The 25,540-nt window shown below is 44.6% G+C and overlaps 1 protein-coding gene across 1 annotated transcript in view; it reads right to left on the reverse strand.

Moving 5' to 3' along the window:
• IQGAP2 (IQ motif containing GTPase activating protein 2) overlaps positions 1-24,669 on the reverse strand; it is a 331,348-nt gene extending 306,679 nt beyond the window's left edge. Inside the window, exon 1 of the mRNA XM_011996387.1 lies at positions 24,568-24,669. The gene's annotated coding sequence lies outside the window, so the exon portion shown is untranslated. The remainder of the gene's footprint in view (positions 1-24,567) is intronic.
• Positions 24,670-25,540: the final 871 nt, after the last annotated feature.

Genomic DNA, 25,540 nt, shown 5'->3' on the forward strand with positions numbered 1-25,540 from the left:
GCTCTGGTAAACAGCCCCCGCTGAGTCCAGCCTTCAAGTCATCCCACCCCACCTATCAGGCATATAGGTGGAGAAGCTTTCAGATGATTCCCAGCCTGTCTCTTATACACATCTAGATGATATTCAAAGCAAAGTCCTGGCACAGAACAGTGGGTTCCAGGGCTCCCCATCTTCCTTTGCATTACCAGATTTAAACGTTTTACTCACTTCACTTGGTGCCCGATACCACACCCTACTCCTTCTCCCTTCCCAGGTACCCAGCAGACCCACAGCAACAAAGCCTTCAGGGTAACAAGGGCAGCACTGAGCTAGGAAAGAAGGTGTCTGGCTGCCCATCGCCCTGCAGAGCTGGACAAGCAGAAAGGCAGGCCAAAGCCCTTCTGAGGGGCTAGTTCTCCTCTGTGAGTCTCTGCTCAAACCACACCCAGGGAGCCACCAAATAGCTCAGAGTCTAACAGTTCAAGCTGCTGCCTCTCTGGGGCTGCTTTGTCCCTTCAGTGCCCATTCAGGGGGTGCAGCCATCTGTCTCAGGCTGTCCTGTTAAACTGCTCCCCTCAGTGCCAGGTAAGGCGCTGCAGGCATTGGTCCTCCCACTGCTTGACAGTCTGCAAGGCTGCAGACAGGCTCCGGGGCTCACCTCCAGTGCACAGAAGGGTCTGTGAGCAGCCCTGCACACGACAGATTGCCGAAAGCTTACGCTGCCCCCGTGCAGAGCCTTTCTTCATCCTCCTGGACGTATGTGCCAACTTTTCTTTTACTGTCAAGAACTGGTCCATAGCAGAACCTCACTACTAACTGTGGCCTGGAGACCTGCAGTGCCGGCATCACCTGGGAGCTTGTTACACACGCAGAGTCTCGGGGCCCAGCCCAGACTTGCGGGAACTGAATCTGCAATTTCACCAAATCCTCAAATGACACATGCGTATTCAAGTGTGGGAAGCATGGTTCTAGAGAACCCCCATTTAAAATGGAACGTTTCTGTCAGGATAAAACCTAGGATGCTAGTCACAGTAGAAATTTTGAAAAAATAGTTTTAAGTTGTGGGAACAAGCATAATCCTATTCCCGGCAGAAGGACCTCATTATTCATGCACTCTTGAAAGGGGAGGAGGGAGAGCTCAGCTCACTTTATTTCAAAGCCAAATCCAAGAGCATGAAAGTGAGGGTATTTCATTTTAAATCACCACCCACCGTCACAACACTAATTGGTCCAGTAAATGGTATTATAAAAGCTTAAGGTGGGAGCTTGGCCGGGCAACACACAGCTGCACAAAAAGAAATGTCCAGAAAACAATTTTGTTTCTTTACTTATAACAGTGATTCTTAACCAGGGACATGTGACAATGTCTGGAAACATTTTGTGTTGTCACAAGTGAAGGGGACTGCAACTGGAATTGAGTGTGTCAGGGATGATGCTAAACATCCTACAATGCACAAGTCAGCACCCCACAAGCAAGAATTGTCCAATCCTAAACATCAGCAGTGCTGAGGCTGAGAAACCCTGACCTACAGGATTAACTGTAATGGTATTTTCTCTTCTCTCTCAGTGCCCACCACCCATTATGTACTGATCACTCCACTATGCAACTCATTTTTCAGTGAAGTCCTGCACACACACACACACACACACACACACGCACGCGCACACACACACACACACACACCCTCCATGGTTTTCCCCCGCTTGGCTCAGAGAAGAGCCTGCCATTGAGTGTGTGACAGCCTGGGATGGAGGGGCAGGGGCCCTGTCCTTTCATCAAGAAGGGCCCCTACTTGTCCTTCCTCATTACCCATGCAGCACAGGCCTTAGGTTACCTATTATAAAATCATGGACTGTGAGAGCTGGAAGGGGCCTTAGTGATCCTCTCGTCCAGCGTCCTTCGTGTATTAAAGGGGCTGCTTCCCAGCAGACCCGGCACATAGACCAGTTCCTTTACAACACAAAGCAAAAGGAGCCAGGACTCATAAGAAATGCAAAGAAAAGGAACAATGGCACAAGCCCCAGTGTTTGAAGAGCCTGAGCAACTGTTGAATGGTGACGTTCTATTTTTAGCTCAACTTTCCTGAAAAGGAACCCAGCTTCCCCTTTTCTGGAATGCTGTGGCATCCTCTCCAACTGTTTGGTTTCCCTTCTGCTCCAAAGGTTGCTGTAAAGACTGTGCAGGAAAGTGAATGTCATTGCACAGACCCATCCTTATGGACAGGGTGACCATAAGTCCTGACTTGCCCAGGGTTGGCACAGTTTATACGGTTGCCTTAGAAAAACTAACAGAATCCCCCTTTCCTAGGTTTCTAGGTTTGGATGATGATTTATACTGTAACCTTTCTTCTGGGGCACACTGTTCCCAGGGAGAACAAAGCTCCAGGCCTGGCATGCTTTTGCAGAGCACATTAAGCCACAGACCTTAACGTGAAACTGATGTGCAATTATGTCTAATTTGGCCCTTGCTGGTGATGTGCCAGCTGACCGAAATTCTGCTCACTGAAAGTGACTGGATGCCGATGAAGGGAAACCCAGAACTGTGCAAATACATTCTAATCCTGTTGACTTGAGAGCATCAAGACTGAGGATACTGGCACAGACCATGGGAAAACCTGCTCTGAAACTGATCCATGAAGTTAGTACCCAAGAATTTCCACTTCAGACTGAGTCTATCCTCCAGTTTCTAACCCCAATATGCACAAACAACTCACATTTCTGTGTGGTACGCACGCACTGACTCATGAGGCACAAGTGGTGTTATGGAGCTCAGAGGCTCAGGTAAAACATAACCGAAAAGCAAGGCCAGCAAAATGATCACTGGCCATTCATCCCATCAACACTGCCTACCTGGGACCTACTAGCCCACATTAGTCAAGTCCAAGCAGATGAGAACTTCATCTCTCGTAATCAGAAAGAATAATATGAGAACTAATGTGGGTTTTTTTATTCTTTTGCTTATAATACTTACAAGTCTCTCTGGGAAAAATGAAGACTACAGAACAGGAAACATCATTCTATCTAAAACAACTGTTAACAATTTGACACATTTCCTTCCAGTCCTTTCCCTGTACTATTTAGGTTCTAACTTCCCTACAGTGTATCTTGCCTTTTTGCTTCATGAATAAGCGTTTCTCCATGTCATTATAAACCAATCAGTTTATTTTAAGTTGGGTCCGTGGTTCTCCAATGGCAACATTAACAGCTGTTTGCTATTCAGACTTCCAAAGTTTATGTATAACAGAAGGTAGTAAATAAAGAGGATGGAGAAGAAAAAGGAAATCAAGCAATAAAATTTTAATGAAGAATCTCTCTCCCAGAATAGTGGTCACCAGTGTTATGAGTGTTGAACTGATCCTCAGTCCCGCTGGAACCGCTAGAGAGGGCAGCCCCAACTGAGCTAGCATAGTCTCCAGATGGATTAAGCGAATGCAGGGAAAGAAACAGCAAGAAAGGCAGGGGGTTAGAGTCCTGCAAGAGATAAAGAAAGCTGAGGAGGCAGGAGTAGGAAAGGTCTGACTGTGGATGCCTCTCAGTGTCTCCAGAATCCTTGCTTTCCATGGCAGTGCAGACCCTCCATGTGCTGTGCTCTCCTTTCCCTAATCAATCCTGCATGCATGTGCGCATTAAGGCCAGGCCTGGGCACAGCCTGTCTCCTCTTCACAGAATGCTTCCTCCTCCTCTCACTGGGCACTCTCTCTGTGACAGTGCTTTATATTTGCTGTTCCATTTTGTCCTAATAATGCCATCAGGCAGGTACTACAATTTCATTACTTCAGGTCACAGGAGAGGAAACCAGAGCTAAGCGTTAGCAAATGACAGAGCCAGAGTCCAGCTCTGGGCCACTGGGCCATGTCGCCTATCAGAAAATCAGCTCCCTGAGGACAGAGAGGAGCCCAACCACTTGCTTGTCCAATGAACACTTTATATCTCATGTTCTTCCTAAAAATATTTGAGGAGGTTTACAAAAATAGATCTGTTAGGGCCAGGCATGGTGGCTCACACCTGTAATACCAGCATTTTGGGAGGCCTAGGCAGGTGGATCACCTGAGGTCAGGAGTTCGAGACCAGCCTGACCAACACGGTGAAACTCCACCTCTACTAAAAATACAAAATTGGCCAGTTGTGGTGGCACATGCCTGTAATCTCAACTACTTAGGAGGCTGAGGCAGAAGAATCACTTGAACCATGGAGGCGGAGGTTGTAGTGAGCCAAGATCGTGCCATTGCACTCCAGCCTGGGCAACAAGCAAAGCTTTGTCTTCAAAAAAAAAAAAAAAAAATCTGTTAGGGGAAAAAAAGGTTTATAAATAAAAGAAATTTTAAAATTGAGTAAAGGGAAAATAAAAGTAGACAAGGACAATGACGGCAGAGGGGGATAAACACACTGAAAACAGTGTTTAAGCCCCTCACGAATTCTACAGCTCAGTCCCAAATTTGAGTCTCTGTTTTTGATTACCCAAGGCAAAAACCAGAAAGTGGATATTCATAACTGAGTTATGGATTTATCTCAGAAAGTCCTGTTGCTATAGAAATTATGTTAAGAACAATATATATCTCTGCCATCCTGCCTGATTAAAGAGCTTCTAAATGAGCCTATTTTCTGTTTAACTGTTGGCTAAATCTACAGGTGCTACAATATAAACGTGGTAGAAAATTGCTCTATAAAGGATTCCATGCTTCCCCCATCCCTATCCAGAATGTGCTGAATACACTTTAAATCACCGAGAGACAGTGTAAATTATCATCATGAGTTACTTTCTTCTGAACAGTGATACTCTTACTGTGCTGTCTCTCACTAGGTCAGTGTCCACCATGGCTTCATGTTCCTTTTGATATTTCTAAATCCTTTCTTGCATATCTGCTACTTCTGCACTCTTCCCACTCTTTCTTCTTCATCTGTTTTTGTGATGACTTCTCAGCTTTAATGATGACCAAGCACTATTTTTCTTTTTTTGAGATGAAGTCTTGCTCTATTGCCCAGGTTAGAGTGCAGTGGCACGATCTCAGCTCACTGCAACCTCTACCTCCTAAGTTCAAGCAATTCTCCTGCCTCAGCCTCCTGAGTAGCTGGGATTACAGGCACCCACCACTGCACCTGACTAATTTTTGTATTTTTAGTAGAAACGAGGTTTCACCACCTTGGCCAGGTTGGTCTCGAACTCCTGAACTTGTGATCCACCCACCTAGGCCTCCCAAAGTGCTGGGATTACAGGCATGAGCCACCGAACCCGGCCGACCAAACACCATTTTAACAGCAGGTACCAGCCAACCCCAATAACTCACAGCTTCTTCCCTGGCAATGTACATCGCTGTTCATGATTAGACAGTCACTGTGCCAAAAAATTTAGAATGTCTAAAATTTTCCAAATTTAATGGCTATACTGAGTTGATTAGCGGTAATTTTTTATGGCAGGAACAAACAGGAAACAAATAAATTACTCAGAAGACAGAGTACCAAGTAGCCAAAAGCTGTCTTTCTAGCTTGTATTCAACAGGCATGATACGCACAAAACCTGGCGTAGCATTGCCTGGTTCATTCTGCCACTTACTAGCTGCACCTTGGGCAAGTTACTTAATGTTTCTGCACCTCAGTTTTCCCACCTATAAAATGGGGATAACATTACCAACCTCAGAGTTTAGTTACAAGGATTAAATTGGACAATTCTCACAAAGTGCTTAAAACAGCACCTGGCATATAGAAGCATCATATGTGTTTGTTACTATCCGCACCATTTGAGATTAACCTGGCAGAAAGTGTAGAAGCCGGTCCCCACTTCTTAAGAGCTGTGTGTACATGCCTCCTCCTCACAGACCTGTCCTCGCCTACCAGACATGAAGCACAATCCCCCCAGATTGCACAAGGGAGCCAGAGACAGACCAGAGACTCAGGGTTAAGATCAGGATTTTCCACTGAAGTAGGATTGTCTGCGTTTCAAAATTTACTAGGCTCTCCTGCACAGCCAGCATTTCTCTTGTTAAATAATCCTGGGAACTCCACACGGAGTACTTAGCACAAGCTCCAAACTAATCATTATGAGACAACCACTTGGTTGCATGGAGTTAAACTGTTGTTTTTATAATTCTTGGCTAATTTCCAGTGAAGGAGTGGAAGAATGATCAGCCTTCAAAAACAGCTGCCTGTGGAGTCCTGGATCTACCTCAGTCAAAGCACAGTGAAGTCAGACTCCCCGGAACACACTTGCTTAATCTGGACCCTGTGGCCTCAGCAATCTCTAAACATTACCAACACTCACTCTTAGGAAATACATAGCTTCTGCTTACTTTAAAGCCACAGTTATGCTAGAGCTCTCACATGCCCCTGCTATGTTTTGCTCCAGTTAAGAACACCATTCTAGAGCCTCCAGGTCAGTCTCATCTAAAGACAGTTAAATAGATGCCACCTCCCATAAAAGAGTAATAACTCATTTAAAAATACCAGTTTCTGGTTTATTGGGATTGTCTAAACACCTTTAAAATCAACGGGAAATAATAGCTTGCACTGAATGAATGCTTTCTATGTGCCAGGCACCAAGCACATAGATTAGCTTATTTCAATCAATAATTACCATTATTATCCCCATTTTATAGCTAAACAACATGAGCTAGGGAAGTTAAGACCTTGCTCAAGATCACACAGTATTTGGATGAGCCAGGTTAACAAAACAATATTCTATTCTGAAAATCCCATATGCCACAAGAGGCAGCCTGTTACTTTGTTTTACACTATTTATGCAGGCCAAAGGCAACTTGTTGCCTACGCACTATTTAAGTTAACAATCAAAAACTCTAAAAATTCTAAAAAGTTGTGATTAATGTAAATGAAAAACTGTAACCCTTGTCCTGCATATCTGAGATCACACCCGAGGTCACAAAGAAGTAAATTTTGCCACAGCTAGGTTTTTTTTGAGACAGGGTCTCACTCCGTCACCCAGGCTGGAGTGCAGTGACACTATCATGGCTCACTGCAGCCTCAACTTCTGGGGCTCAAGTGATCCTCCCAGCTCAGCCTCCCAAATAGCTGGGACTATAGGCACACACCACCACGACCAGCTAATTTTTTTTTTTTTTTTTTTTTTGCAGAGACAGGGTTTTGCTGTGTTGCCTAGGCTGATCTGCAACTCCTGGCCTCAAGTGATCCTCCTGCCTCAGCCTCCCAAAGTGCTGGGATTACAGGCATGAGCCATTGCACCCAGCTGTCACAGCTAGACTTTATACCCATTGCTCTTTATCTCGTGTAAAGAAAAGATGAATTTACACATGACCTCCCAGGAGGCAATCCAAACAGGAGCCTAAAGGCTGGCATTCTAATTGGCTTCTTCCTTCAAGTCATGGATACTTCATTCTTCAAAGTGTTCTTCAATTTACTCCATTAAAAAGTGATAGGTATACAATTCCCCCAAAAATTAAACAGAATTACCATAGGATCTGGCAATCCCACTTCTGGGTATATACCCAAAACTAAAGCAAAGGCTCACACAGATATTTGTACACCCATGTTCACCATAGCAGCACTCACAATAGCCAAAAAGTGGAAATAACCCAAGTATCAATCAATGAATGAATGGATAAATAAAATGTGGCCTGTACATACAATGGGATATTATTCAGCCTTAAAAAAGAAGTACGGACACATGCTATGACATGGTTGAACCCTGAAGACATGCTAAGTGAAATAAGCCAGGTATAAAAGAACAAATACCGTATAATTCCCCTTACATGAGGTACCTGGAGCAGTCAAATTCATAGAAATGGAAAGTAGAATGGTGGTTACCTGGTACTGGGAGAAGAGAGAATGGGAGTTATTATTTAATGCGTATGGAGTTTCAGTTTGGGAAGATAAAAAAGTTCCAGAGGCTGGGCACGGTGTCTCATGCCTGTAATCCCAGCCCTTTGGGAGGCCAAGGCGGACGGGTCACGAGGTCAGAAGTTCGAGACCAGCCTGGCCAACATAGTGAAACCCCGTCTATACTAAAAATGCAAAAAATTAGCTGGGCGTGGTGGCAGGCACCTGTAATCCCAGCTACTTGGGAGGCTGAGGCAGGAGAATCGCTTGAACCCAGGAGGCAGAGATTGCAGTAAGCCAAAATCATGCCATTGCACCCCAGCACGGGCGACAGTATGAGACTCCGTCTCAAAAAAAAAAAAAAAAAAAGTTCCAGAGATGGATCATGATGATGGTTACACAACAATGTGAATGTACTTAATGCCATAAAACTGTCCACTGAAAAATGGTAAGAAAGATAATTTTATGTGTATTTATCACAACAAAACACATACAAATAAAGTAGGGTGGATTTAATTAATTCAATTAATTTCAAACATTGGCTGCACATTGGAATCTCCTAGGGAGGTTTTTAAAAATATCTATTCATCACCAGTAGTGGGAGGGTGGACACAGGTCCCTGATGTGATGCACCTGGCAGAAACAGGCCTGGACTCCTCAGAGGATTCAGGGTCATTGCATTGAGAGGGAGGTGGGACCACTGTTCCAGTCTGGGGAAGGCCTTGAGGAATAACAGCCAAAGGCAATGTGAGACACTTACCTGGGTCCTAAAACATGGCTATAAAGCATAGCGGGGAAATCATAATGTGGAATTTATATTGAACAATGGAACTGAACACACAGTAATGGTAACACTGAGGATGAGGCTGGAGAGAAGAATGTCCTTCTCAGTATGTGAGATGTGTGCTGAAAGACTTAGGGGTGAGCCATCCCAGTGTCTGTAGATGGAATGGTGTGGCAAGATGTCAACAGGTGGTAAAGCTGAGTGAAGGGAATGGATGTTCATTGTATCCTTCTTTGAGGTTTTGAGAGCTTGAAAATGTTTAAAATACAAAAAAACAAAAAAACAAAAAAAAAGAAAGAAAAGAAAAGAAAAACAAAGCAAAATAATACCCTAGTAAGGACAGGCATGGTGGCTCACACCTGTAATCTCAGCACTTTGGGAGGCTGAGGTGGGAGATCACTTGAGATCAGGAGTTCGAGACCAGCCTGGCCAACATGGAGAATCACTTGAACCTGGGAGGCGGAGGTTGCAATGAGCTGAGACCAGGCCACTGTACTCCAGCCTGGGCAACAGAGTGAAACTCCATCAAAACAAAACAAGACAAAAAGCCATAGTGAGACCCTATCTCAACCAAAAAAAAAATTTTTTTTTAATTAGCCAGGTGTGGTGTGCATGCCTGGAGTGCTAGCTACTTGGGAGCATAGCTTGAGCCCAGGAGTTCGAGGCTGAAGTGAGCCAAGATCATGCCAATGTACTCCAGCCTGGAAAACAGAGCCAGACCCTGTCAAATAAATAAATAAATAAGTTTAAAATAAAAACACCTATGCCAGAATATTCTATCCCCCAAATAAACAGAGAATGGTGACGACATCCAGGGAACACGCATTTCTTGGTAAAGCTCCCCTGGAGTTTCCAGTGGGTAGCCAGGTTGACAACTATTACGATCTCTAATCCAAGATGGGATATTATGCTGGCGTGGATCATAGTTAAGGACGTGTAATCAAAGTGGGAGGCTGGCGGGCTGTTGACACCCAGCAGCCCTAAGAAACCTTCTCAAGCATTAAGTGACCCCAGTCACACTATCTTCCACACTCACCCCCCTACTTTTCCTAAGAATAAGCCATAAGCTTTATAAAGAGAGGATCTCTGTCATCAGATTAGGAGACAGAATTGCCTTCCCAAGCTTTATCCTCCAGTGTTAAAAATACAGGTGTCCCCTCCCTCGCACAGTAGTTTTCCTTGATGAAATACAGCATGGGTCTCAAAGAAACTACTCTTAAAGTCTTTTCAATTTAGAGTTTTTTTTTTTTTTTTTTTTTTAGATGGAGTCTCACTCTGTCACCCAGGCTAGAGTACACTGGCACGATTACAGCTCACTGCAGCCTGGACTTCCTGGACTCAAGTGCTCCTCCTGGGCCAGCCTCCCGAGTAGCTGACAGCACAGGTGCATGCCACCATGCCAGCTAATTTTTAAAATTTTTTGTAGAAACGGAGTCTCCTGACATTGCCCAGGCTGGCCTCAAACTCCTTGGCTCAAGCAATCCTCCCGTCTCTGCCTCCCAAAGTACTGGGATTACAAGCATAAACCACCGGGTCCAGCCTCAATTCAGAGATTCTTACTATTAGCTTCTGTTTTCAAAATTCACATTTCCTAGTAAAAGAAATGCTAAGATGGACAAGTAAGAATCTGGCTAAAAATCATATATTAGGATTCAAAAAAGTTAATCTCTAAGATATTATTACCAAAATGCAAAATGTTGCCTTTCAAGCTGAAGGAGAAAGGAAAATCTCTTTTTTTTTTTTTTGTAGATGGAGTCTCGCTCTGTTGCCCAGGCTAGAGTGCAACGGTGCAATCTCAGCTCACTGCAACCTCCACCTCCCAGGTTCAAGCGATTCTCCTGCCTCACCCTCCTGAGTAGCTGGGATTACAGGCGCATGCCACCATGCCTGGCTAATTTTTGTATTTTTAGTAGAGACGGGGTTTCACCACGTTGGTCAGGCTGGTCTTGAACTCCTGACCTCATGATCTGCCTGCCTCGGCCTCCCAAATCCCTGGGATTACAGGCATGAGCCACCGCGCCCAGCCAGGAAAATCTCATTTCAAACACCATTTCAAAAAAAGCACATATAAGCCAGGCACAATGGCTCACGCCTGTAATCCCAGCACTTTAGGAGGCTGAGGGAGGTGGATCACTTGAGCTCAGGAGTTCAAGACCAGCCTGGGCAACATGGCGAAACCCCATCTCCTACTAAAAATACAAAAATTAGCTGGGCGTAGTGGAACACACCTGTAATCCCAGCTATTTGGAAGACTGAGGCAGGAGAATGGCCTGAGCCTGGAAGGCAAAGGTTGCAGTGAGCCAAGATCGCACCACTGCACTCCAGCCTGTGACAGAGTCAGACCCTGTCTCAAAAAATAAACAAATAGGCCAGGCGTGGTGGCTTACGCCTGTAATCCCAGCACTTTGGGAGGCCGAGGTGAGTGGATCACTTGAGGTAAGGAGTCTGAGATCTGCCTGACCAAGATGGTGAAACCTCATCTCTATTAAAAATATAAAAATCAGCGTGGTAGCAGACGCCTGTAACCTCAGCTACATGGGAGGCTGAGGCAGCAGAATCACTTGGACCTGGGAGGCGGAGGTTGCAGTAAGCCGAGATCCTGCCACTGCACTCCAGCCTGGGTGACAGAGGAAGACTTCATTTCAAAAATAATTATTTATTTATTTATTTTAAAACATATGTCACAAAGCTACTATAGCATTGCCTTTGAGGTAATGATTAAATGATAAACCCGTTTGAACACTAATAAGACTTCACCAGTGAATTATTCAAATAAGTGGCAAATCCCTTCTCACCATATACACACACACCTTGAACAGTTTTCTCAGCAATCCTCCATAACTCACCCCCTTTTGAGGTAGAGGAAATAGAAACTCATTTTTCAAAAGTAGAAAGAAGCTCAGACCAGACTGGGCAACATGGCAAGACTGTCTCTACAAAAAAATCTTTTTTTAAATTAGCTAGGCATAGCGGTGCATGCCTGTGGTCCCATCTACTCAGGAGGCTGAGGTAGGAGGATCACTTGAGCCCAGGAGGTAGAGGCTGCAGTGAGCTGTGATGATGCCACGACACTCCATCCTGGGTGACAGAGTAAGATCCCTGTTTCTAAAAATAAAAAAGAGCTCAGGCCAGGTACGTTGGCTCACACCTGTAATCCCAGCACTTTGGGAGGCCGAGGTGGGCAGATCATCAAGGTCAGGAATTTGAGACCAGCCTGGCCAATATGGTGAAACCCTGTCTCTACTAATAATACAAAAATTAGCCAGGCACGGTGGCACACACCTGTGGTCCCAGCTACTTGGGAGGCTGAGGCAGAAGAATCGCTTGAACATGGGAGGCAGAGGCTGCAGTGAGCCGAGATCACTCTACTGCACTCCAGCCTGGGCGACAGAGTGAGTCTCCGTCTCAAAAAAAAAAAAAAAGCTCGAAGAAGTTACACCCAATATCACACAGTAAGTGGCACCTCAGTCTAAGTCCTCAGATGCTAGATGCAGGTCTTGCTATCACAGTGCTTCTCGTCTCTCATTGGTCTAGGGTGACAGTACTTCCATGGCTACCTCTGTTTTACAGCATAATGCTGGGGCCAGTGGCAGCTTCCAAGATGCTAAACAAGACTAATCTATCTTGTTTTGCCTGTATACTGCTCACAAATGTTTTCCTTCCAATTTGAGTGACTAAGGTAGCAAATGCATTCTCCAGCTGAGAGACACTCCAAAGCTTCCTATTATTTTATACAGGCTGTGATCACATTTGACCCCTGAAGGCATTTGGTCATGAACCCTGTGTAAATTCCACCTTATACATGGCATCTAGCACCTCCTGTTGAATGAAGGAATGGTCATGAGTGGTTCATCTCTTCACAGGCTCTTCAGAGTTCACTTTGTGAGTCAACAGAACAATCCACTTTTATGTCACAACCTTTATTTCCCCATGGACACTAGTTGATTTATTACTACCTTTTACAGATCTGCTTCCTGCACACTTTCCTTTCACGTTTTTTTTTTTTTTTTTTTTTTTAAGACAGTCACTCTCTGTTGCCCAGGCTGGAGTGCAGTGGCGTGATCTCGGCTTACTGCAACCTCCACCTCCTGGGTTCAAGGGATTCTCTCGCCTCAGCCTCCGGATTAGCTGGGATTACAGGCACATGCCACCATGCCCAGCTAATAGTTTTTGTATTTTTAGTAGAGACAGGGTTTCACTACATTGGCCAGGTTGGTCTTGAAATCCTGGCCTCCAGTGATCTGCCTGCCTCAGCCTCCCAAAGTGGTGGGATTATAGGCGGGAGCCACTGTGCCCAGCCCCTTTCACAAATTATTAACTACAATGGCTTAACAACTATAGAGTCCTGGGCCTCTTAACATTTCTGTCCCTCATTCTCTATGCATGTACACACATACACACTTGGAAAATTAGATAGCCATTGAATCCTTCCAATAATAACAGATCTATCTTCCAGACTAATTTTCATAAGGCAGAGTTTGTAGCTAAAGAGAACTTTGTATCTTGAGCAGAAAAGGGTAACTGTTATAATTTTTCCAACTTAACTTTTATAGTCTAACTATAAAAATATGTATAGCTGAAAATTTGAGGAAGAAGAAAAAATATTAATCACAAAATATCTCATTACCTATACAGAATCACTGCTGACATGTTGACCTATGTACCAGACAGTGGGGTTACAGCATTGACCAAAAGATACAGTCCCGACTCCTCGTAGATTTTATTGCTGTTCTATTTTGTCCACATTATTCTCAGAGTAATAAATGTAGAACCTGATCTTTCAAAAACACACATTTGCTTTATTTTTTCAAAGGGTAATACAGCATATAGTGAAAACTATTTCAAATCATATTCCCACTCCTGCCCCCAGTCCCTCTTCCCAAAGGCAACTTCTAAAAAGACATTTGCATAACCTTCTAGAAATATTCACATGTCCAGAGGTTGAGGATGTCCCTCCCTGTTTGGTTTGTCTTACTTGTCCTACTTAGCAGAGAAAGGTACACATTTTCAGAGATATCAAAGCTACAACACAGCAGCACATTATAAGCTCCATTTCTTTCTCAGAGTTCCCCTAATCCAATGTGAAAAGTTACAGGCAGAGTCCACAATGAAGAGGAATAAGCAAGCACAATCCTCCAAACTGTTAGCCAATTCAAACTAATAGCAAAGATTAGACTGGAGAACTGAGGAAGAAAGCTTTGAGACTATCGCTAGAATCAGTGCCAAAGCAGGGAAGGGCCTCATGTGACCCTGGCTCCCATGGAGGAAAAAACTATCTTTATATATTCATTTTTTACTTTCTTTTTATAGAAACAGGGTCTTGCTATGTTGCCCAGGTGGTCTTGAATTCCTGGCCTTAAGCAATCCTCCTGCCTTAGCCTCCCAAAGTGCTGGGATTAAAGGCTTGAGCCACCATGCCCGGCCTTATATGTTCTTTACAAATAAATGTATCCTTGTTTCTTGTGGAAAATAAAATTCATTAGTAGAGAATAGAATGAGAGCAAAAGCATGTTTGTATTAGCTCCATAACTACCATTTCTTGGACAAACTTCCTAAGAGTTCAACATGCAGCGAGGCTCTGGTGGGCTGCCTTACTAGATCTTACCTGAGAAGCACAGTTTAGGGGGCAGGAGAATGGGGAGTCATATTTCATGAGGCTGACTATGCAACTATCTTACCAGGCCCCTCATCCCACCCTAAGAAGCCTGCTTTGTGTAGGACTAGGGCAAAGAACAGAAAAGTGACAATCTCTAGGACCAAGACTGGCTGATTACAATGGTCCCCTTTGGGGAGGTGATGAATAATAGAGGGATTATTAGCAAATATTTATATGAAAAGTACTAGAATTTTTTTAAAAATTGGGCACATGAGTTGCAGTGCAGGTTTTCGATTCCTAATGGCTCCAACATTCCAGTTAGTCCTCTCAGTTGAGCTTCACTGAGCTTATGAACACAAAACTTCATTAACTTTGTAGAGGCAGTGAGGCCTGGAGGGACGTTAGATGAACCCGGTGTACCAAGTGTACTTCCTCTTCCTCACCTCCCTTCTAAACTCCCGCAGGATTGGGTTGACCACAAGATTGGCTGACCCTGGCAGCTAAGTCAAACTCTGCATTCTGAAGCAAGCATAAAGATTAAAACACATTTCAAGTAGCTCCTTCCCATCTAGATAGCATTATAAACCCTCAGGTTTTTAAACAAGCAACAGCAGCAGCAATGACCAACTTCAACTTGGAAGCCTAAATGAAATAAGAGAATGCTTGGTAACTTCAGAGTACACTTCTAAGACCCCCTGCAAGATGGCAAAATATGCAACACAGAAGCCCAAATGTTCTCCCCATATCAGCTGTATCTGGAAACAATAGAACATATTAGTTTTTTAAGTATACAGACACAAGGATTAATTTGGTCCCCACCCAAATTGATAGATTGAAGTATTTACATATAGATAACTTAAGAATTTTCCCATTCTCAAGAGAAAATAGGGCTAGGGTTGGGCGCGGTGGCCCACGCCTATAATCCCAGCACTTTGGGAGGCCAAGGTGGGCGGATAACCTGAGGTCAGGAGTTCAAGATCAGCCTGACTAATATGGTGAAACCCCATCTCTACTAAAAATATAAAAAATAGCCTGGTGTGGTGGCATGTGCCTGTAGTCCCAGCTACTCAGGAGGTTGAGACAAGAGAACTGCTTGAACCTGGGAGGTGGAGGTTGCAGTGAGCCGAGATCATACCACTGCACTCCAGCCTAGGTGACAGCAAGACTCCATCGTAGGGAAAAAAAAAGACAAAAGAAAAAAAGAAAATAGGGCTAGGATTTTAAATCCACTTTCTGTTAAAGTGAAAAAGAACGGGCAACAAGGTAAGGAAGGATACAGACCAAGGGGCAGCGGAAATGAGGGGGGTTCTCCCATCACCATCCCTGCCCTTTAGGTGTTGACTCCATGGGAGCACACTCTGAGCAAGTACGTTTCCATCTTATTAAATCATTTAATCCTTTGAGGATGCATTTTCCACCTACATTTTACAGATGAGGAAACTGAGGCCCAGAGAAATTAAAACAACTTGCCCAAGTTCCACAGGGGATGGAAACAAATCCAAACTCAACATTTAATGTTTGCATGGCATCTGAAAGCTGCCGAGATGATCTTTAATTAGACAGATAATAGAAATAAATTCCTCATTTAGACAAACAATACAGTATAGACATGTTATGCAAAACCTGTCATAACAGCAAATATTTACTCAGTATCTTCTAAGTGCCAGGGGACCAAGCTGCTGGCTAGATACTGAACCTAAGCATAAGTATGTGATATATATGTTGCTTCAATTACATGCAAATCAAGTCTACTTATTTGGAGACAACTCTGGGATATGCATTAACATTACTTAAGACTGAATTCAGGCCGGGCGCAGTAGCTCACGCCTGTAATCCCAGCACTTTGGGAGGCCAAGGCGGGTGGATCACGAGGTCAGGAGATTGAGACCATCCTGGCCAACACACGGTGAAACCCCGCCTCTACTAAAAATGCAAAAAATTAGCCGGGCGTGGTGGCCGGCGCCTGTAGTCCCAGCTACTCGGGAGGCTGAGGCAGGAGAATGGCGTGAACCCGGAAGGCGGAGATTGCAGTGAGCCGAGATCGTGCCACTGCACTTCAGCCCGGGTGACAGAGTGAGACTCCGTCTCAAAAAAAAAAAAAAAAGACTGAATTCATATTGCCAGTGAAATACAAGAACTGAGACAAAATTATCAGGAACTATGCCAGGCACAGTGGTACACACCTGTAGTCACAGCTACTCAGGAGGTTAAGGTGGGAGGATCACTTGAGCCCAAGAGTTTAAGTCCAGCTTGAGCAAACATAGTGAGATCCTATCTCTTTAAAAAAAAAATTATCAAGAAATAAACTACCCTAACTAAAAAAAAAAAAAAAATTAAAATGTCTTCCTTCAGAGATTTAGTAGTAATAGAGAAAGAACAACCAATCAGAAATCTTCTTTTTGGGAGAGCCCAAGCAATAAACAATAAAAACGTCCTCCTGTCTTTTACTGATAGTAAAATAAACAGACTGGTAGTTTCCCTGCAATTTGGGAATGACCTGGGTGCACTTATGTCTATCAAATAATATCTCTGCTAACATATTCAACAGTTCTAAAAATTGTGAATGAATAAATGAATGAATGAAAAACACTTTAAGGTGTCCTAGAAGGAAAAAGAAAAAAAATGGAGGAGGATATCTATGAATTCTTACTGTCCAGCTCCCCACCTCCCACCCCCAGGGAGTAAAAGCCCAGAATTTCCAGGCTTAGAGTTCCCTTTCTTACACAAAAAGGCTTCCTGTTCACTCAGCCTTCCCAATGGCTCCTAAAAGCCTCACTTCCAGCTGAAATCCCTGGAAAGCTAACCTTGCTTTATCTCTAGTCAGTGGAGATTTTAAACTTTTTCATTTGTTTTAGTCTGTTTTGTGCTGCTATAACAGAATATCTGAGACTGGGTCATTTATGAGGAACAGAAATCTGTTTCCGCACAGTTCTGGAGGATAGGATGTCCAAGGTTGAGGGGCCTGCATCTGGTGAGGGCCTTCTTACTGCACCGTAACATGGCAAAAGGCATCACATGGGTGAAAGAGAGAAAAGGAGGCTGGCCTCATCCTTCTACTGAACTCACAATAACAACATTAACCCATTCACGAGGACAGAACTCTGGTGGCCTAATCGCTACTCATTAGGCTCCACCTCCCAATACTACTGCATTGGGGATTACGTTCCAACACATGAACTTTGGGGAATACATTCAAACCACAGCACCTTCCAAATCACATTTGTTTCCCAGAAGAAAAGAAAAGCAAACTCAAAGCCATACCAAAATTAATTCTATAAAATAAACATGAACCTGTAAAGTAATCAAGGCCTGGGTTAGTATGTGGTTTACAAATCAAACATTCAAGAGATACTGTAAATAAAGAGTTCCATAACATACCCATGTGTTTTCACTTACTTTACAAAAACTTGCAAGCACTGTGAAGAGTAACTATGTATCAGAAATGCCCCTTTACCCTTCTGATGCCCTAGTGTATCAGAATCAACTGCAGGCCCTGTTAAAACTCAGATTGCCGGCCCCGCCGCCGCAGAGTTTCTGATTTAGCAGGTCTGAGTGGGGCCTGGGCATCTGCCTTTCCAACAAGTTCTCAGGAGATGCTCTGCTGCTGCTGCTCCAGAGACTGCTCTTTTGGCCAGGCGCGGTGGCTCAAGCCTGTAATCCCAGCACTTTGGGAGGCCGAGACGGGCGGATCACGAGGTCAGGAGATCGAGACCATCCTGGCTAACACGGTGAAACCCTGTCTCTACTAAAAAATACAAAAAACTAGCCGGGTGTGGTGGCGGGCGCCTGTAGTCCCAGCTACTCGGGAGGCTGACGCAGGAGAATGGCGTGAACCCGGGAGGCGGAGCTTGCAGTGAGCCGAGATCCGGCCATTGCACGCCAGCCTGGGCGGCAGAGCGAGACTCCGTCTCAAAAAAAAAAAAAAGAAAGAAAAGAAAACCACTGCATTTACTAAATAAACAGCTGTCAGCTCCTCTTAGGCACCTTGGCAAGAAGAAGTCATACATAATATGCAATTATAAAATTAAAGGACGGTCCAATTAGAGCTTAGTAAAATCCCACAGAAAGTCTAAGTGAAAGTTCCTCAGGCAATTGCCAACGAATTGGAAACAGTCTAAGTCATTCTTCAACAAAACTGGGATGCTGGACATTGCAGGACCGTAAATCAATGAAATCTGAAAGGTCAACATTGGCACAATTAATGGAGAGAATGAGAGAAAATGAGGTGACAGAAACCCCGCCCCCTAGAGAATTCAGTTGTCAAGATCCTTGTGCTGCTCTAAGCAGGACTCGTTTCCTTACCTGTTCTCAGAGAATTCACCTATCCTCAGCAAAACTCTCTGGCAAAGCTGTTCATCCAAAAGACATGGCCAAACCCAGAAGCATAGGGAAGAGGCCGCTGAGCAGCCAGCGGAGAGGGCACCAACTGCTCACATCCCTACGTCTCACCACACCTGCCTCCCCTGTCACTCACTTCACTGGGCACTCACCCATGTCTCTAATGAAAAGTTCGGGGTGTTTTTTTTTTTTTTTTTTTCAAAACCATCTCAAAGAACAAGAAGATACATGAGTGAGGAGTTGCATCAGGTGACTCTCCTCAGGACAGCTCCAATTGTCCTTTATTGCCTATATAAATAGAAGATTCCACAGTACAAATATACTGGCATGCGTTTCAGGTTTTCCTCTGACCTTCCTCAAGGTCATTTCAAATTCACAGCTTTCATGAAGCCCTCCCGTTGCCCCCATCCAAATCCATCCTTCTCATATCTTCTCTTCCACAGAACTTTTGGAAGGGCACTAAAAGTATAAGCATTTTTACTTGTCACCCAGATTCTCTGGTAAGCTGTCAGCAGCTAAGTGGTGTTTCATTCATCACAATATTTTGCTAGTATTAGGTGCTCGATTAATTGAAACAATTACAACTTGTTTAGCACTATGTGCCAGGAACCACATCCGCCACCTCTATAGATATATCATTTCCACACACCCTCTCAAGGTACAGGAGAAAACCCCAAGGCTACTGAGGCAGGCAATGGAAGTCAGAATTCAAACCCACCTCTATTCAACTCCAAAGCTTTTGCCATTTTATCAACACCATACTGCCTCTCAAGAGAGAAAAATAAAATAGAGCAGTAAGGTGACAAAGTATAAGCTCATAGGTCGGCCACACTACTGCAAGTTTCTACTTGATTTCTCAACAATCCCGGACTTTAAGGTATGGGCACTGTATGCAAGAAAGTAGGTTTTACAGATTATCCTATTTGCAATCACTGGGGCACATGTCACTATATTATTATGGAAAAGCCTTTCACTTCAGCACCTCACAGTAAGAGATGGGATGTTTCTAAGTACACATAAAATCTTTGATGAAGCTTGGATGTACTCTATAAAAAGCCCATGTAAGGCTGGGCACGGTGGCTCACGCCTGTAATAGCAGCACTTTGGGAAGCTGAGGAAGGCAGACCATTTGATCTCAGGAGTTCGAGACCAGCCTGGCCAATGTGATGAAAACCCATCTCTACCAAAAATACAAAAATTAGCCAGGCATGGTGGTACATGCCTATAATCCCAGCTACTCAGGAGGGTGAAGCATGAGAATTGCTAGAACCTGGGAGGCAGAGGTTGCAGTGAGCTGAGATCATGCCACTGCACTCTAGCCTGGGTGACAGAGCAAGACTCTGTCTGGGAAGAAAAAAAAAAAAAAAAAAAAAGCCCATGTATTCTATGCTGTTTCTTGGGGTGGGGGGCGCGGAATTCAGCAGCAAAATCAACTTTATGCGTCTATTTATAAATGAGCACACTATGTAATGGCCACAAGTTTTTTGGCATTTTTTGTTTTGTTTTGTTTTAGAGATGGGGGTCTCACTTGGCGCGGTGGCTCATGCCTGTAATCCTAGCACTTTGGGAGGCTGAGCCGGGCGGATCACTTGAGGTAGGAAGTTTGAGACCAGCCTGACCACCACGGTGAAACCCCATCTCTACTAAAACATACAAAAATTAGCTGGGTGTGGTGGTGCACGCCTGTAGTCCCAGCTACTTGGGAGGCTGAGGTGGGAGAATCACCTGAACCTGGGAGGCAGAGGTTGCAGTGAGCCTAGATCTCACCACTGCACTCCAGCCTGGGCAACATAGTGGAACTCTATCTCAAAACTAAATAAATAAACAAAAAAGAAAGATTGGGTTCAGGCAGGGGGGTGGGGAGTGCAGCGCAGATCTCACTATGTTGCCTAGGCTGGAGAGCTGTGGCTATTCACAGGTATAATCACAGGTGTGATCCTCCTGCCTTAGCCTCCCAAGTAGCTGTAACTACAGGTATACACCACCACATCCAGCATAAATAGCTAGAGGTTTCTATATCTTGAGAGAATCATGACAAACTCCTGAAACACATAGAAGGGGTGAACATTTATGATTCAGGGGCAGCCAACTGGCAACAGTCAATGGGGAAAGGCTCCAGGATCTGACAGTGCTGCTTCCAAGTTCCCCTGCCACCAGCTAGCACGGTGGCCTTGACACAATACCAGGGGTTTCAGCTTCTTTGTGAAATGGAAAACCACTGGCCCTCTCAAAGGCCATAATGAGCTGATGATAACAGTAACACACAAAAAACACCCAGCCCTTGGTAAGTTCACAAACATTTGTTGCATATCCCATATTAAACTGCCTACCCTGTAGGACTTACCTGACCCTATCAAATCAGACGTTGAGTGGCCTTTGTTTTTCTTTTAGTTACCATGAAGACATGGTAAGCATTAGATCTGTTTGTATACTAGCCTTTTTTTTTTTTTTTTTGAGATAGAGTCTCGCTCTGTCGCCCAGGCTGGAGTGCAGTGGTGTGATCTTGGCTTATTGCAACCCCTGCCTTCTGGGTTCAAGGCTTTCCCCTGCTTGGGATTCCCCTATTTGGGATTCTCCTGCCTCAGCCTCCCAGGTAGCTGGGATTACAGGCATGCACTTCCACACCAGGCTAATTTTTGTATTTTTCGTAGAGACAAGGTTTCACTATGCTGGCTAGGCTAGTCTCGAACTCGTGACTACATGTGATCCACCTGCCTTGGCTTCCCAAAGTCCTGGGATTACAGGCGTGAGCCACATGCCCAGCTTTTAAATAGAAGGGGCTATTAAAAAGCTTGTGTAGTGAGAGGGTAGACGGCAATAGTAAGTCATTGGCTCCCTAGAGAAAAAGGAGTTAACTAACACCCCAAATAACACTAAATTCTAAAACAAACTCAGTATTAGAAGCTTAAACTCTCCTAAACAAGTCATTCTGGCTAACAGCATGTGTAATTAAAGTTAAAAGCATACTAAAATAACACTTTAGCTGTTGACCTTAAAGATCCTTTTGAAAAGCTCAACCAAAACATCAGCATATGAGGGAGCAGCTTAACTTTTTGTCTGCTGAAGACAGCATCACAAGATAAGGCTGTATATACCCTTCTGTGGTTCAAATGAAAGCACTGATAGGATGTTACAGCTGAGCTATGCTAAATACAGACTTATTCAATCCCCTTTTACACAACTACGTTTAACTACTTCAGAACTTAAATTTCATCTCAGATTGGTCATTGTAGATGGATAACTTTAGTTGCACTGACCACCCCAAAACTCCAATCTCCGGGTAACTTAGTAACATCACCATTCAGACAAGAGCAGAGAGCAGTACTCAAAAGCTCACAGTATCAGGCCAGGTGTGGTGGCTCACATCTGTAATCCCAGCACTTTGGGGGGCTGAGGAGGGAGGATTGCTTGAGCCCAGGAGCTGGAGACCAGCCTGGGCAACATGGCAAAACCCCATCTCTACAAAAAAATATAGAAATTAGCTGGGTGTGGTGATGTGTGCCTGTAGTACCAGCTACTCAGGAGGGCGAGGTGGGAGGACAGCCTGAGGCTGGGAGGGAGCCATGCACTCCAGCCTGGGTGAGAGAGCAAGATCCTGCCTCAAAATAAATAAATAAATAAATAATAAAAAAATGCTCGACCAGAATCTTTCTCAACTCCCCCTTCCCCGCCCCCCACAACATGCTGGACTTAGGTTGCACTTTTTAAAAGAAGCAAACAGTGAAACATTGATCCCCATTTTTTTGAACAATGTATCTCATGAAAGGAAGTCTCTAAATCTTGTAAAGGGTAGAAAACCACAGTTCTTGCCTATGCAATCATTAGAGACCCACTGTAGTCACTTAAGTGTTGATTGTGTTATCAGTGGTAAGTGAAGTCATCTGCCTAGTCACAAACCCCTTTTTTGCTCTCGCTGGTGTTTTTAACTCTCAAGTAACTGGAACAAAACTTACGACAGATCATGGCAGCAATGTGTTTTCAGAATTAATTTGGCAGATACAGCATAATCCATTACAACAACACAAGTTATTTGCAAATCACACCTAAGCATAAGTGTCATCTTAATTTGGTTGAGTATAGAAAAATACTATATATACAATATATAGTATATACTATGTCTATGTCTGCATTAGTTTAAATAGCTCCCTACTATCACTTCCTTCTTCCACCTCTTCCCTTCAGAATTGTGTTACTGAATTGTTTCAGCTTTGTTTGTAGTACTAACATTATACAAAAATAACTTTACAGATTGCAGGAAGATGTGGCCAACAATAGCGGAAATTAAATAGAAAATAGTCTATTTAATTTCAATCCAGGGCTCCTGTGTGCAAATCAGGGAGACTTCAGCAATCTTGCATCTGTCAGAAACCTGAGAAGAGTCAGAGGTCTCATGGAGAACTCATTAAGAAATCCCTCAAGTAGAATTTATTATGTGGCCTTTTACAGACACTCAGCCTGGTACAGAGGAGAAAGACCATAACAGCCTGAGCTGAATTAATTTAGTTACTTTGTATAAGAACTACTGAATTAAATGATGATTCAAGTAGGTAGGAGAGAGAGCAGAACAGAAGCTCAGACCCAAAATAAGCAATAGATGGCTTAATTCAAACTACCAAAAACTTGTGTTTAAAGCCCAGTCTCAAACATCTTATACTCAGAACGTTCAGCACTAGAACTGAAATTACAATGTATTGCTACTTTATTTTTAAATGCTAGGGATAACGCCCGTTATAATTTGAGGTTTTACTGAACCTGTACTTACCAAACCAATAAACAAGAAAAAGCACAGCCCTAAAACACAACAGAGCAAGGACAATCCTGTTTTCCTTCCCTAGCCTTCCCAAGAAGAACTCACAGCACTATTTTCAGTCTCATGTTGATAGGAGCTTCAGAAAGCCAACAACAACCAGAAATTACACTAACACACCAAATAGCCCTCTTCTGCATAAATAGGCAATGTTAGGTAATGCCTATTAACACCAAAATCTATTCTGCTAGATATCTGTTCTGAATACACTGAAAATACACCATTCATAAACCAAAATTATAAAAGTGTTCATTTTAATGACATAACTGTCACATTAAAGCCTTCATATTTCAGGGTGACAAGAAAGTCTGGAAACATAGGCAAATATTTTCCATTTTTGACAGTGTTAAGTGACCAATGAATGCCAGCACTTGATGAGCGGAGGGAAAGTAACCGGGAGTGATTCCAACAAGATGGCACCCACCCCCTTACACCATATTGGTGAGGAAAGCTGGATGAAGATTTCCAAAGAAAGCAGCCCTGTGAACTGGGCTTCAGGCTTGCCAGATCTGGACTCCCTCGATAGCTTCTTCTGGAGTGCACTTAAAACACAGATTTATTCCGTGAAAATCAAGCAGCATCACAGATGCACATGCAGGGACTGACAGAAATGCTGCATTCATGTACCACATTCACAGAAATTTGGCACTATCTATTGTTAATGAGGGCCGACATTAATCATGTGACAGCAAGAAATCATTTGCTCATGTAGATTCACCTAGTTTACAGAAGTTTGTGGTTATCTTACCATTTGACACAGTGAAGCCACCATATGTTCTGAGAGCTTGTCACATTAAAGTACTTCCATCAACCTAAGGTTGGCACTGCAAACACTGAATGAGAACAGCATTCCTCCTTGAGCCCAATGGGTTCTGCTGTGTGGTTTACTAAAAGGCAAAAAGCTGGGTCCCACCTGAGGTTGGCACTGCAAACACTGAATGAGCACAGTGTTCCTCCTTGAACCCAAGAAGCTCTGCTGTCTGTGTGGTTTACCAAAAGGCAAAAAGCTGGGTCTCAGTCAACTGCTGAATGCATTAGAGTACAGAGGCTATAGCCCTCAGGCCTCCCCCTCACTGCAAGGGTAACACAGGAAAGATAACCTCCCATCTTCGACAGGCCAGCGGGGAGGAGGGGAAAGAACCTACACAAGTTGAGCAGCCCTTTTTCAGTTAAGCAAGTCAGTGGCCTTAAGCACCACCCAAAACCACACACACACACACACACACACACACAAAACACCCTGCTGAAGGTATCACTACCTTAACCCAAACCTGGTACCTCTGCCACCAAGGCCAGCCTGGGCAAAGATTAACCTGTGGTCTTCGGCCTTGGGTTCACTGACAGGGCCACCTTGGAGAGACAGCGGGCCAACTTTCTGTTTGTTTTAAAGGAAATGCTTCCTGGCACATGTTTAGGACTCTGAACTCTGCACATGAAGCCACGTGGTTAGTGTTAATCTGGCTCCATCCACTCACGATCGGCCAAAGCAACCTCTTCCCGAGGGCAGCCCTGGCTGGGTAATCGACACCATCTCGTTCAAGTCACGCGGGCTCCCACCGGATTCCCCGGAGCCTAGTGCCGCATCCTCTCCACACAGCAATCCTCCCATGCGAGGGGAGCGGGGAGGAAAGGGGTTAGGGGGTTTCAGCGAGGAGGGACTCACACCTGTGAGGCCAATGGCTCTAGCGGCTCAGGTGAAGTCCGAGGGCGCGGGACAGGAGGAGACGCCCGCCCTTCCAGTCAAGCCGACTTTGCACTAGCAGAGTGCGCCGGCGCCCTACTTGTGATGCCCACCTGTAGCCACAGCAAACAAACTTTCCCCTCTTTCTGGGTTGGAAGAATCCGGTGCCTTACGCCACCCCCTGGCCCAAGCCGGTGGCGGCCCGGAACTCCGCGGACTCCTCACCTGATACCCCTAAAACCCCAACCTGGTCTGTCCCAGAGCGCAAACCCCGCACTGCCCACCCACCCATTTGGGGTATGCAGAGTGGAGGGTCTGGGTTGCCAGCTGGATATTAGGAATGGGGGGCGCGGGGGGACGCGGTTCACTGCCCTTTGCAACTCCAGCTCCCAACTTTGCCAGCCGCGCAGCCGCTGCCTTCCAGTTCCCTCTGCGCCGCGCAACCGGCTCCCTCAGCTTCTCCTACGCCGTCCTCTGAGAGGGAGCTCCCCAAGGCCAGCCGGAACCCCCCGCGCCCGGCGCACTTACAGCCATAGCGGGGTCTCTGCAGCGACGGCAGCTCTTCGCGGG

The sequence above is a fragment of the Mandrillus leucophaeus genome, unplaced genomic scaffold (genome assembly GCF_000951045.1).
Source record: "Mandrillus leucophaeus isolate KB7577 unplaced genomic scaffold, Mleu.le_1.0 Scaffold114, whole genome shotgun sequence".
Classification (NCBI taxonomy): Eukaryota; Metazoa; Chordata; class Mammalia; order Primates; family Cercopithecidae; genus Mandrillus; species Mandrillus leucophaeus.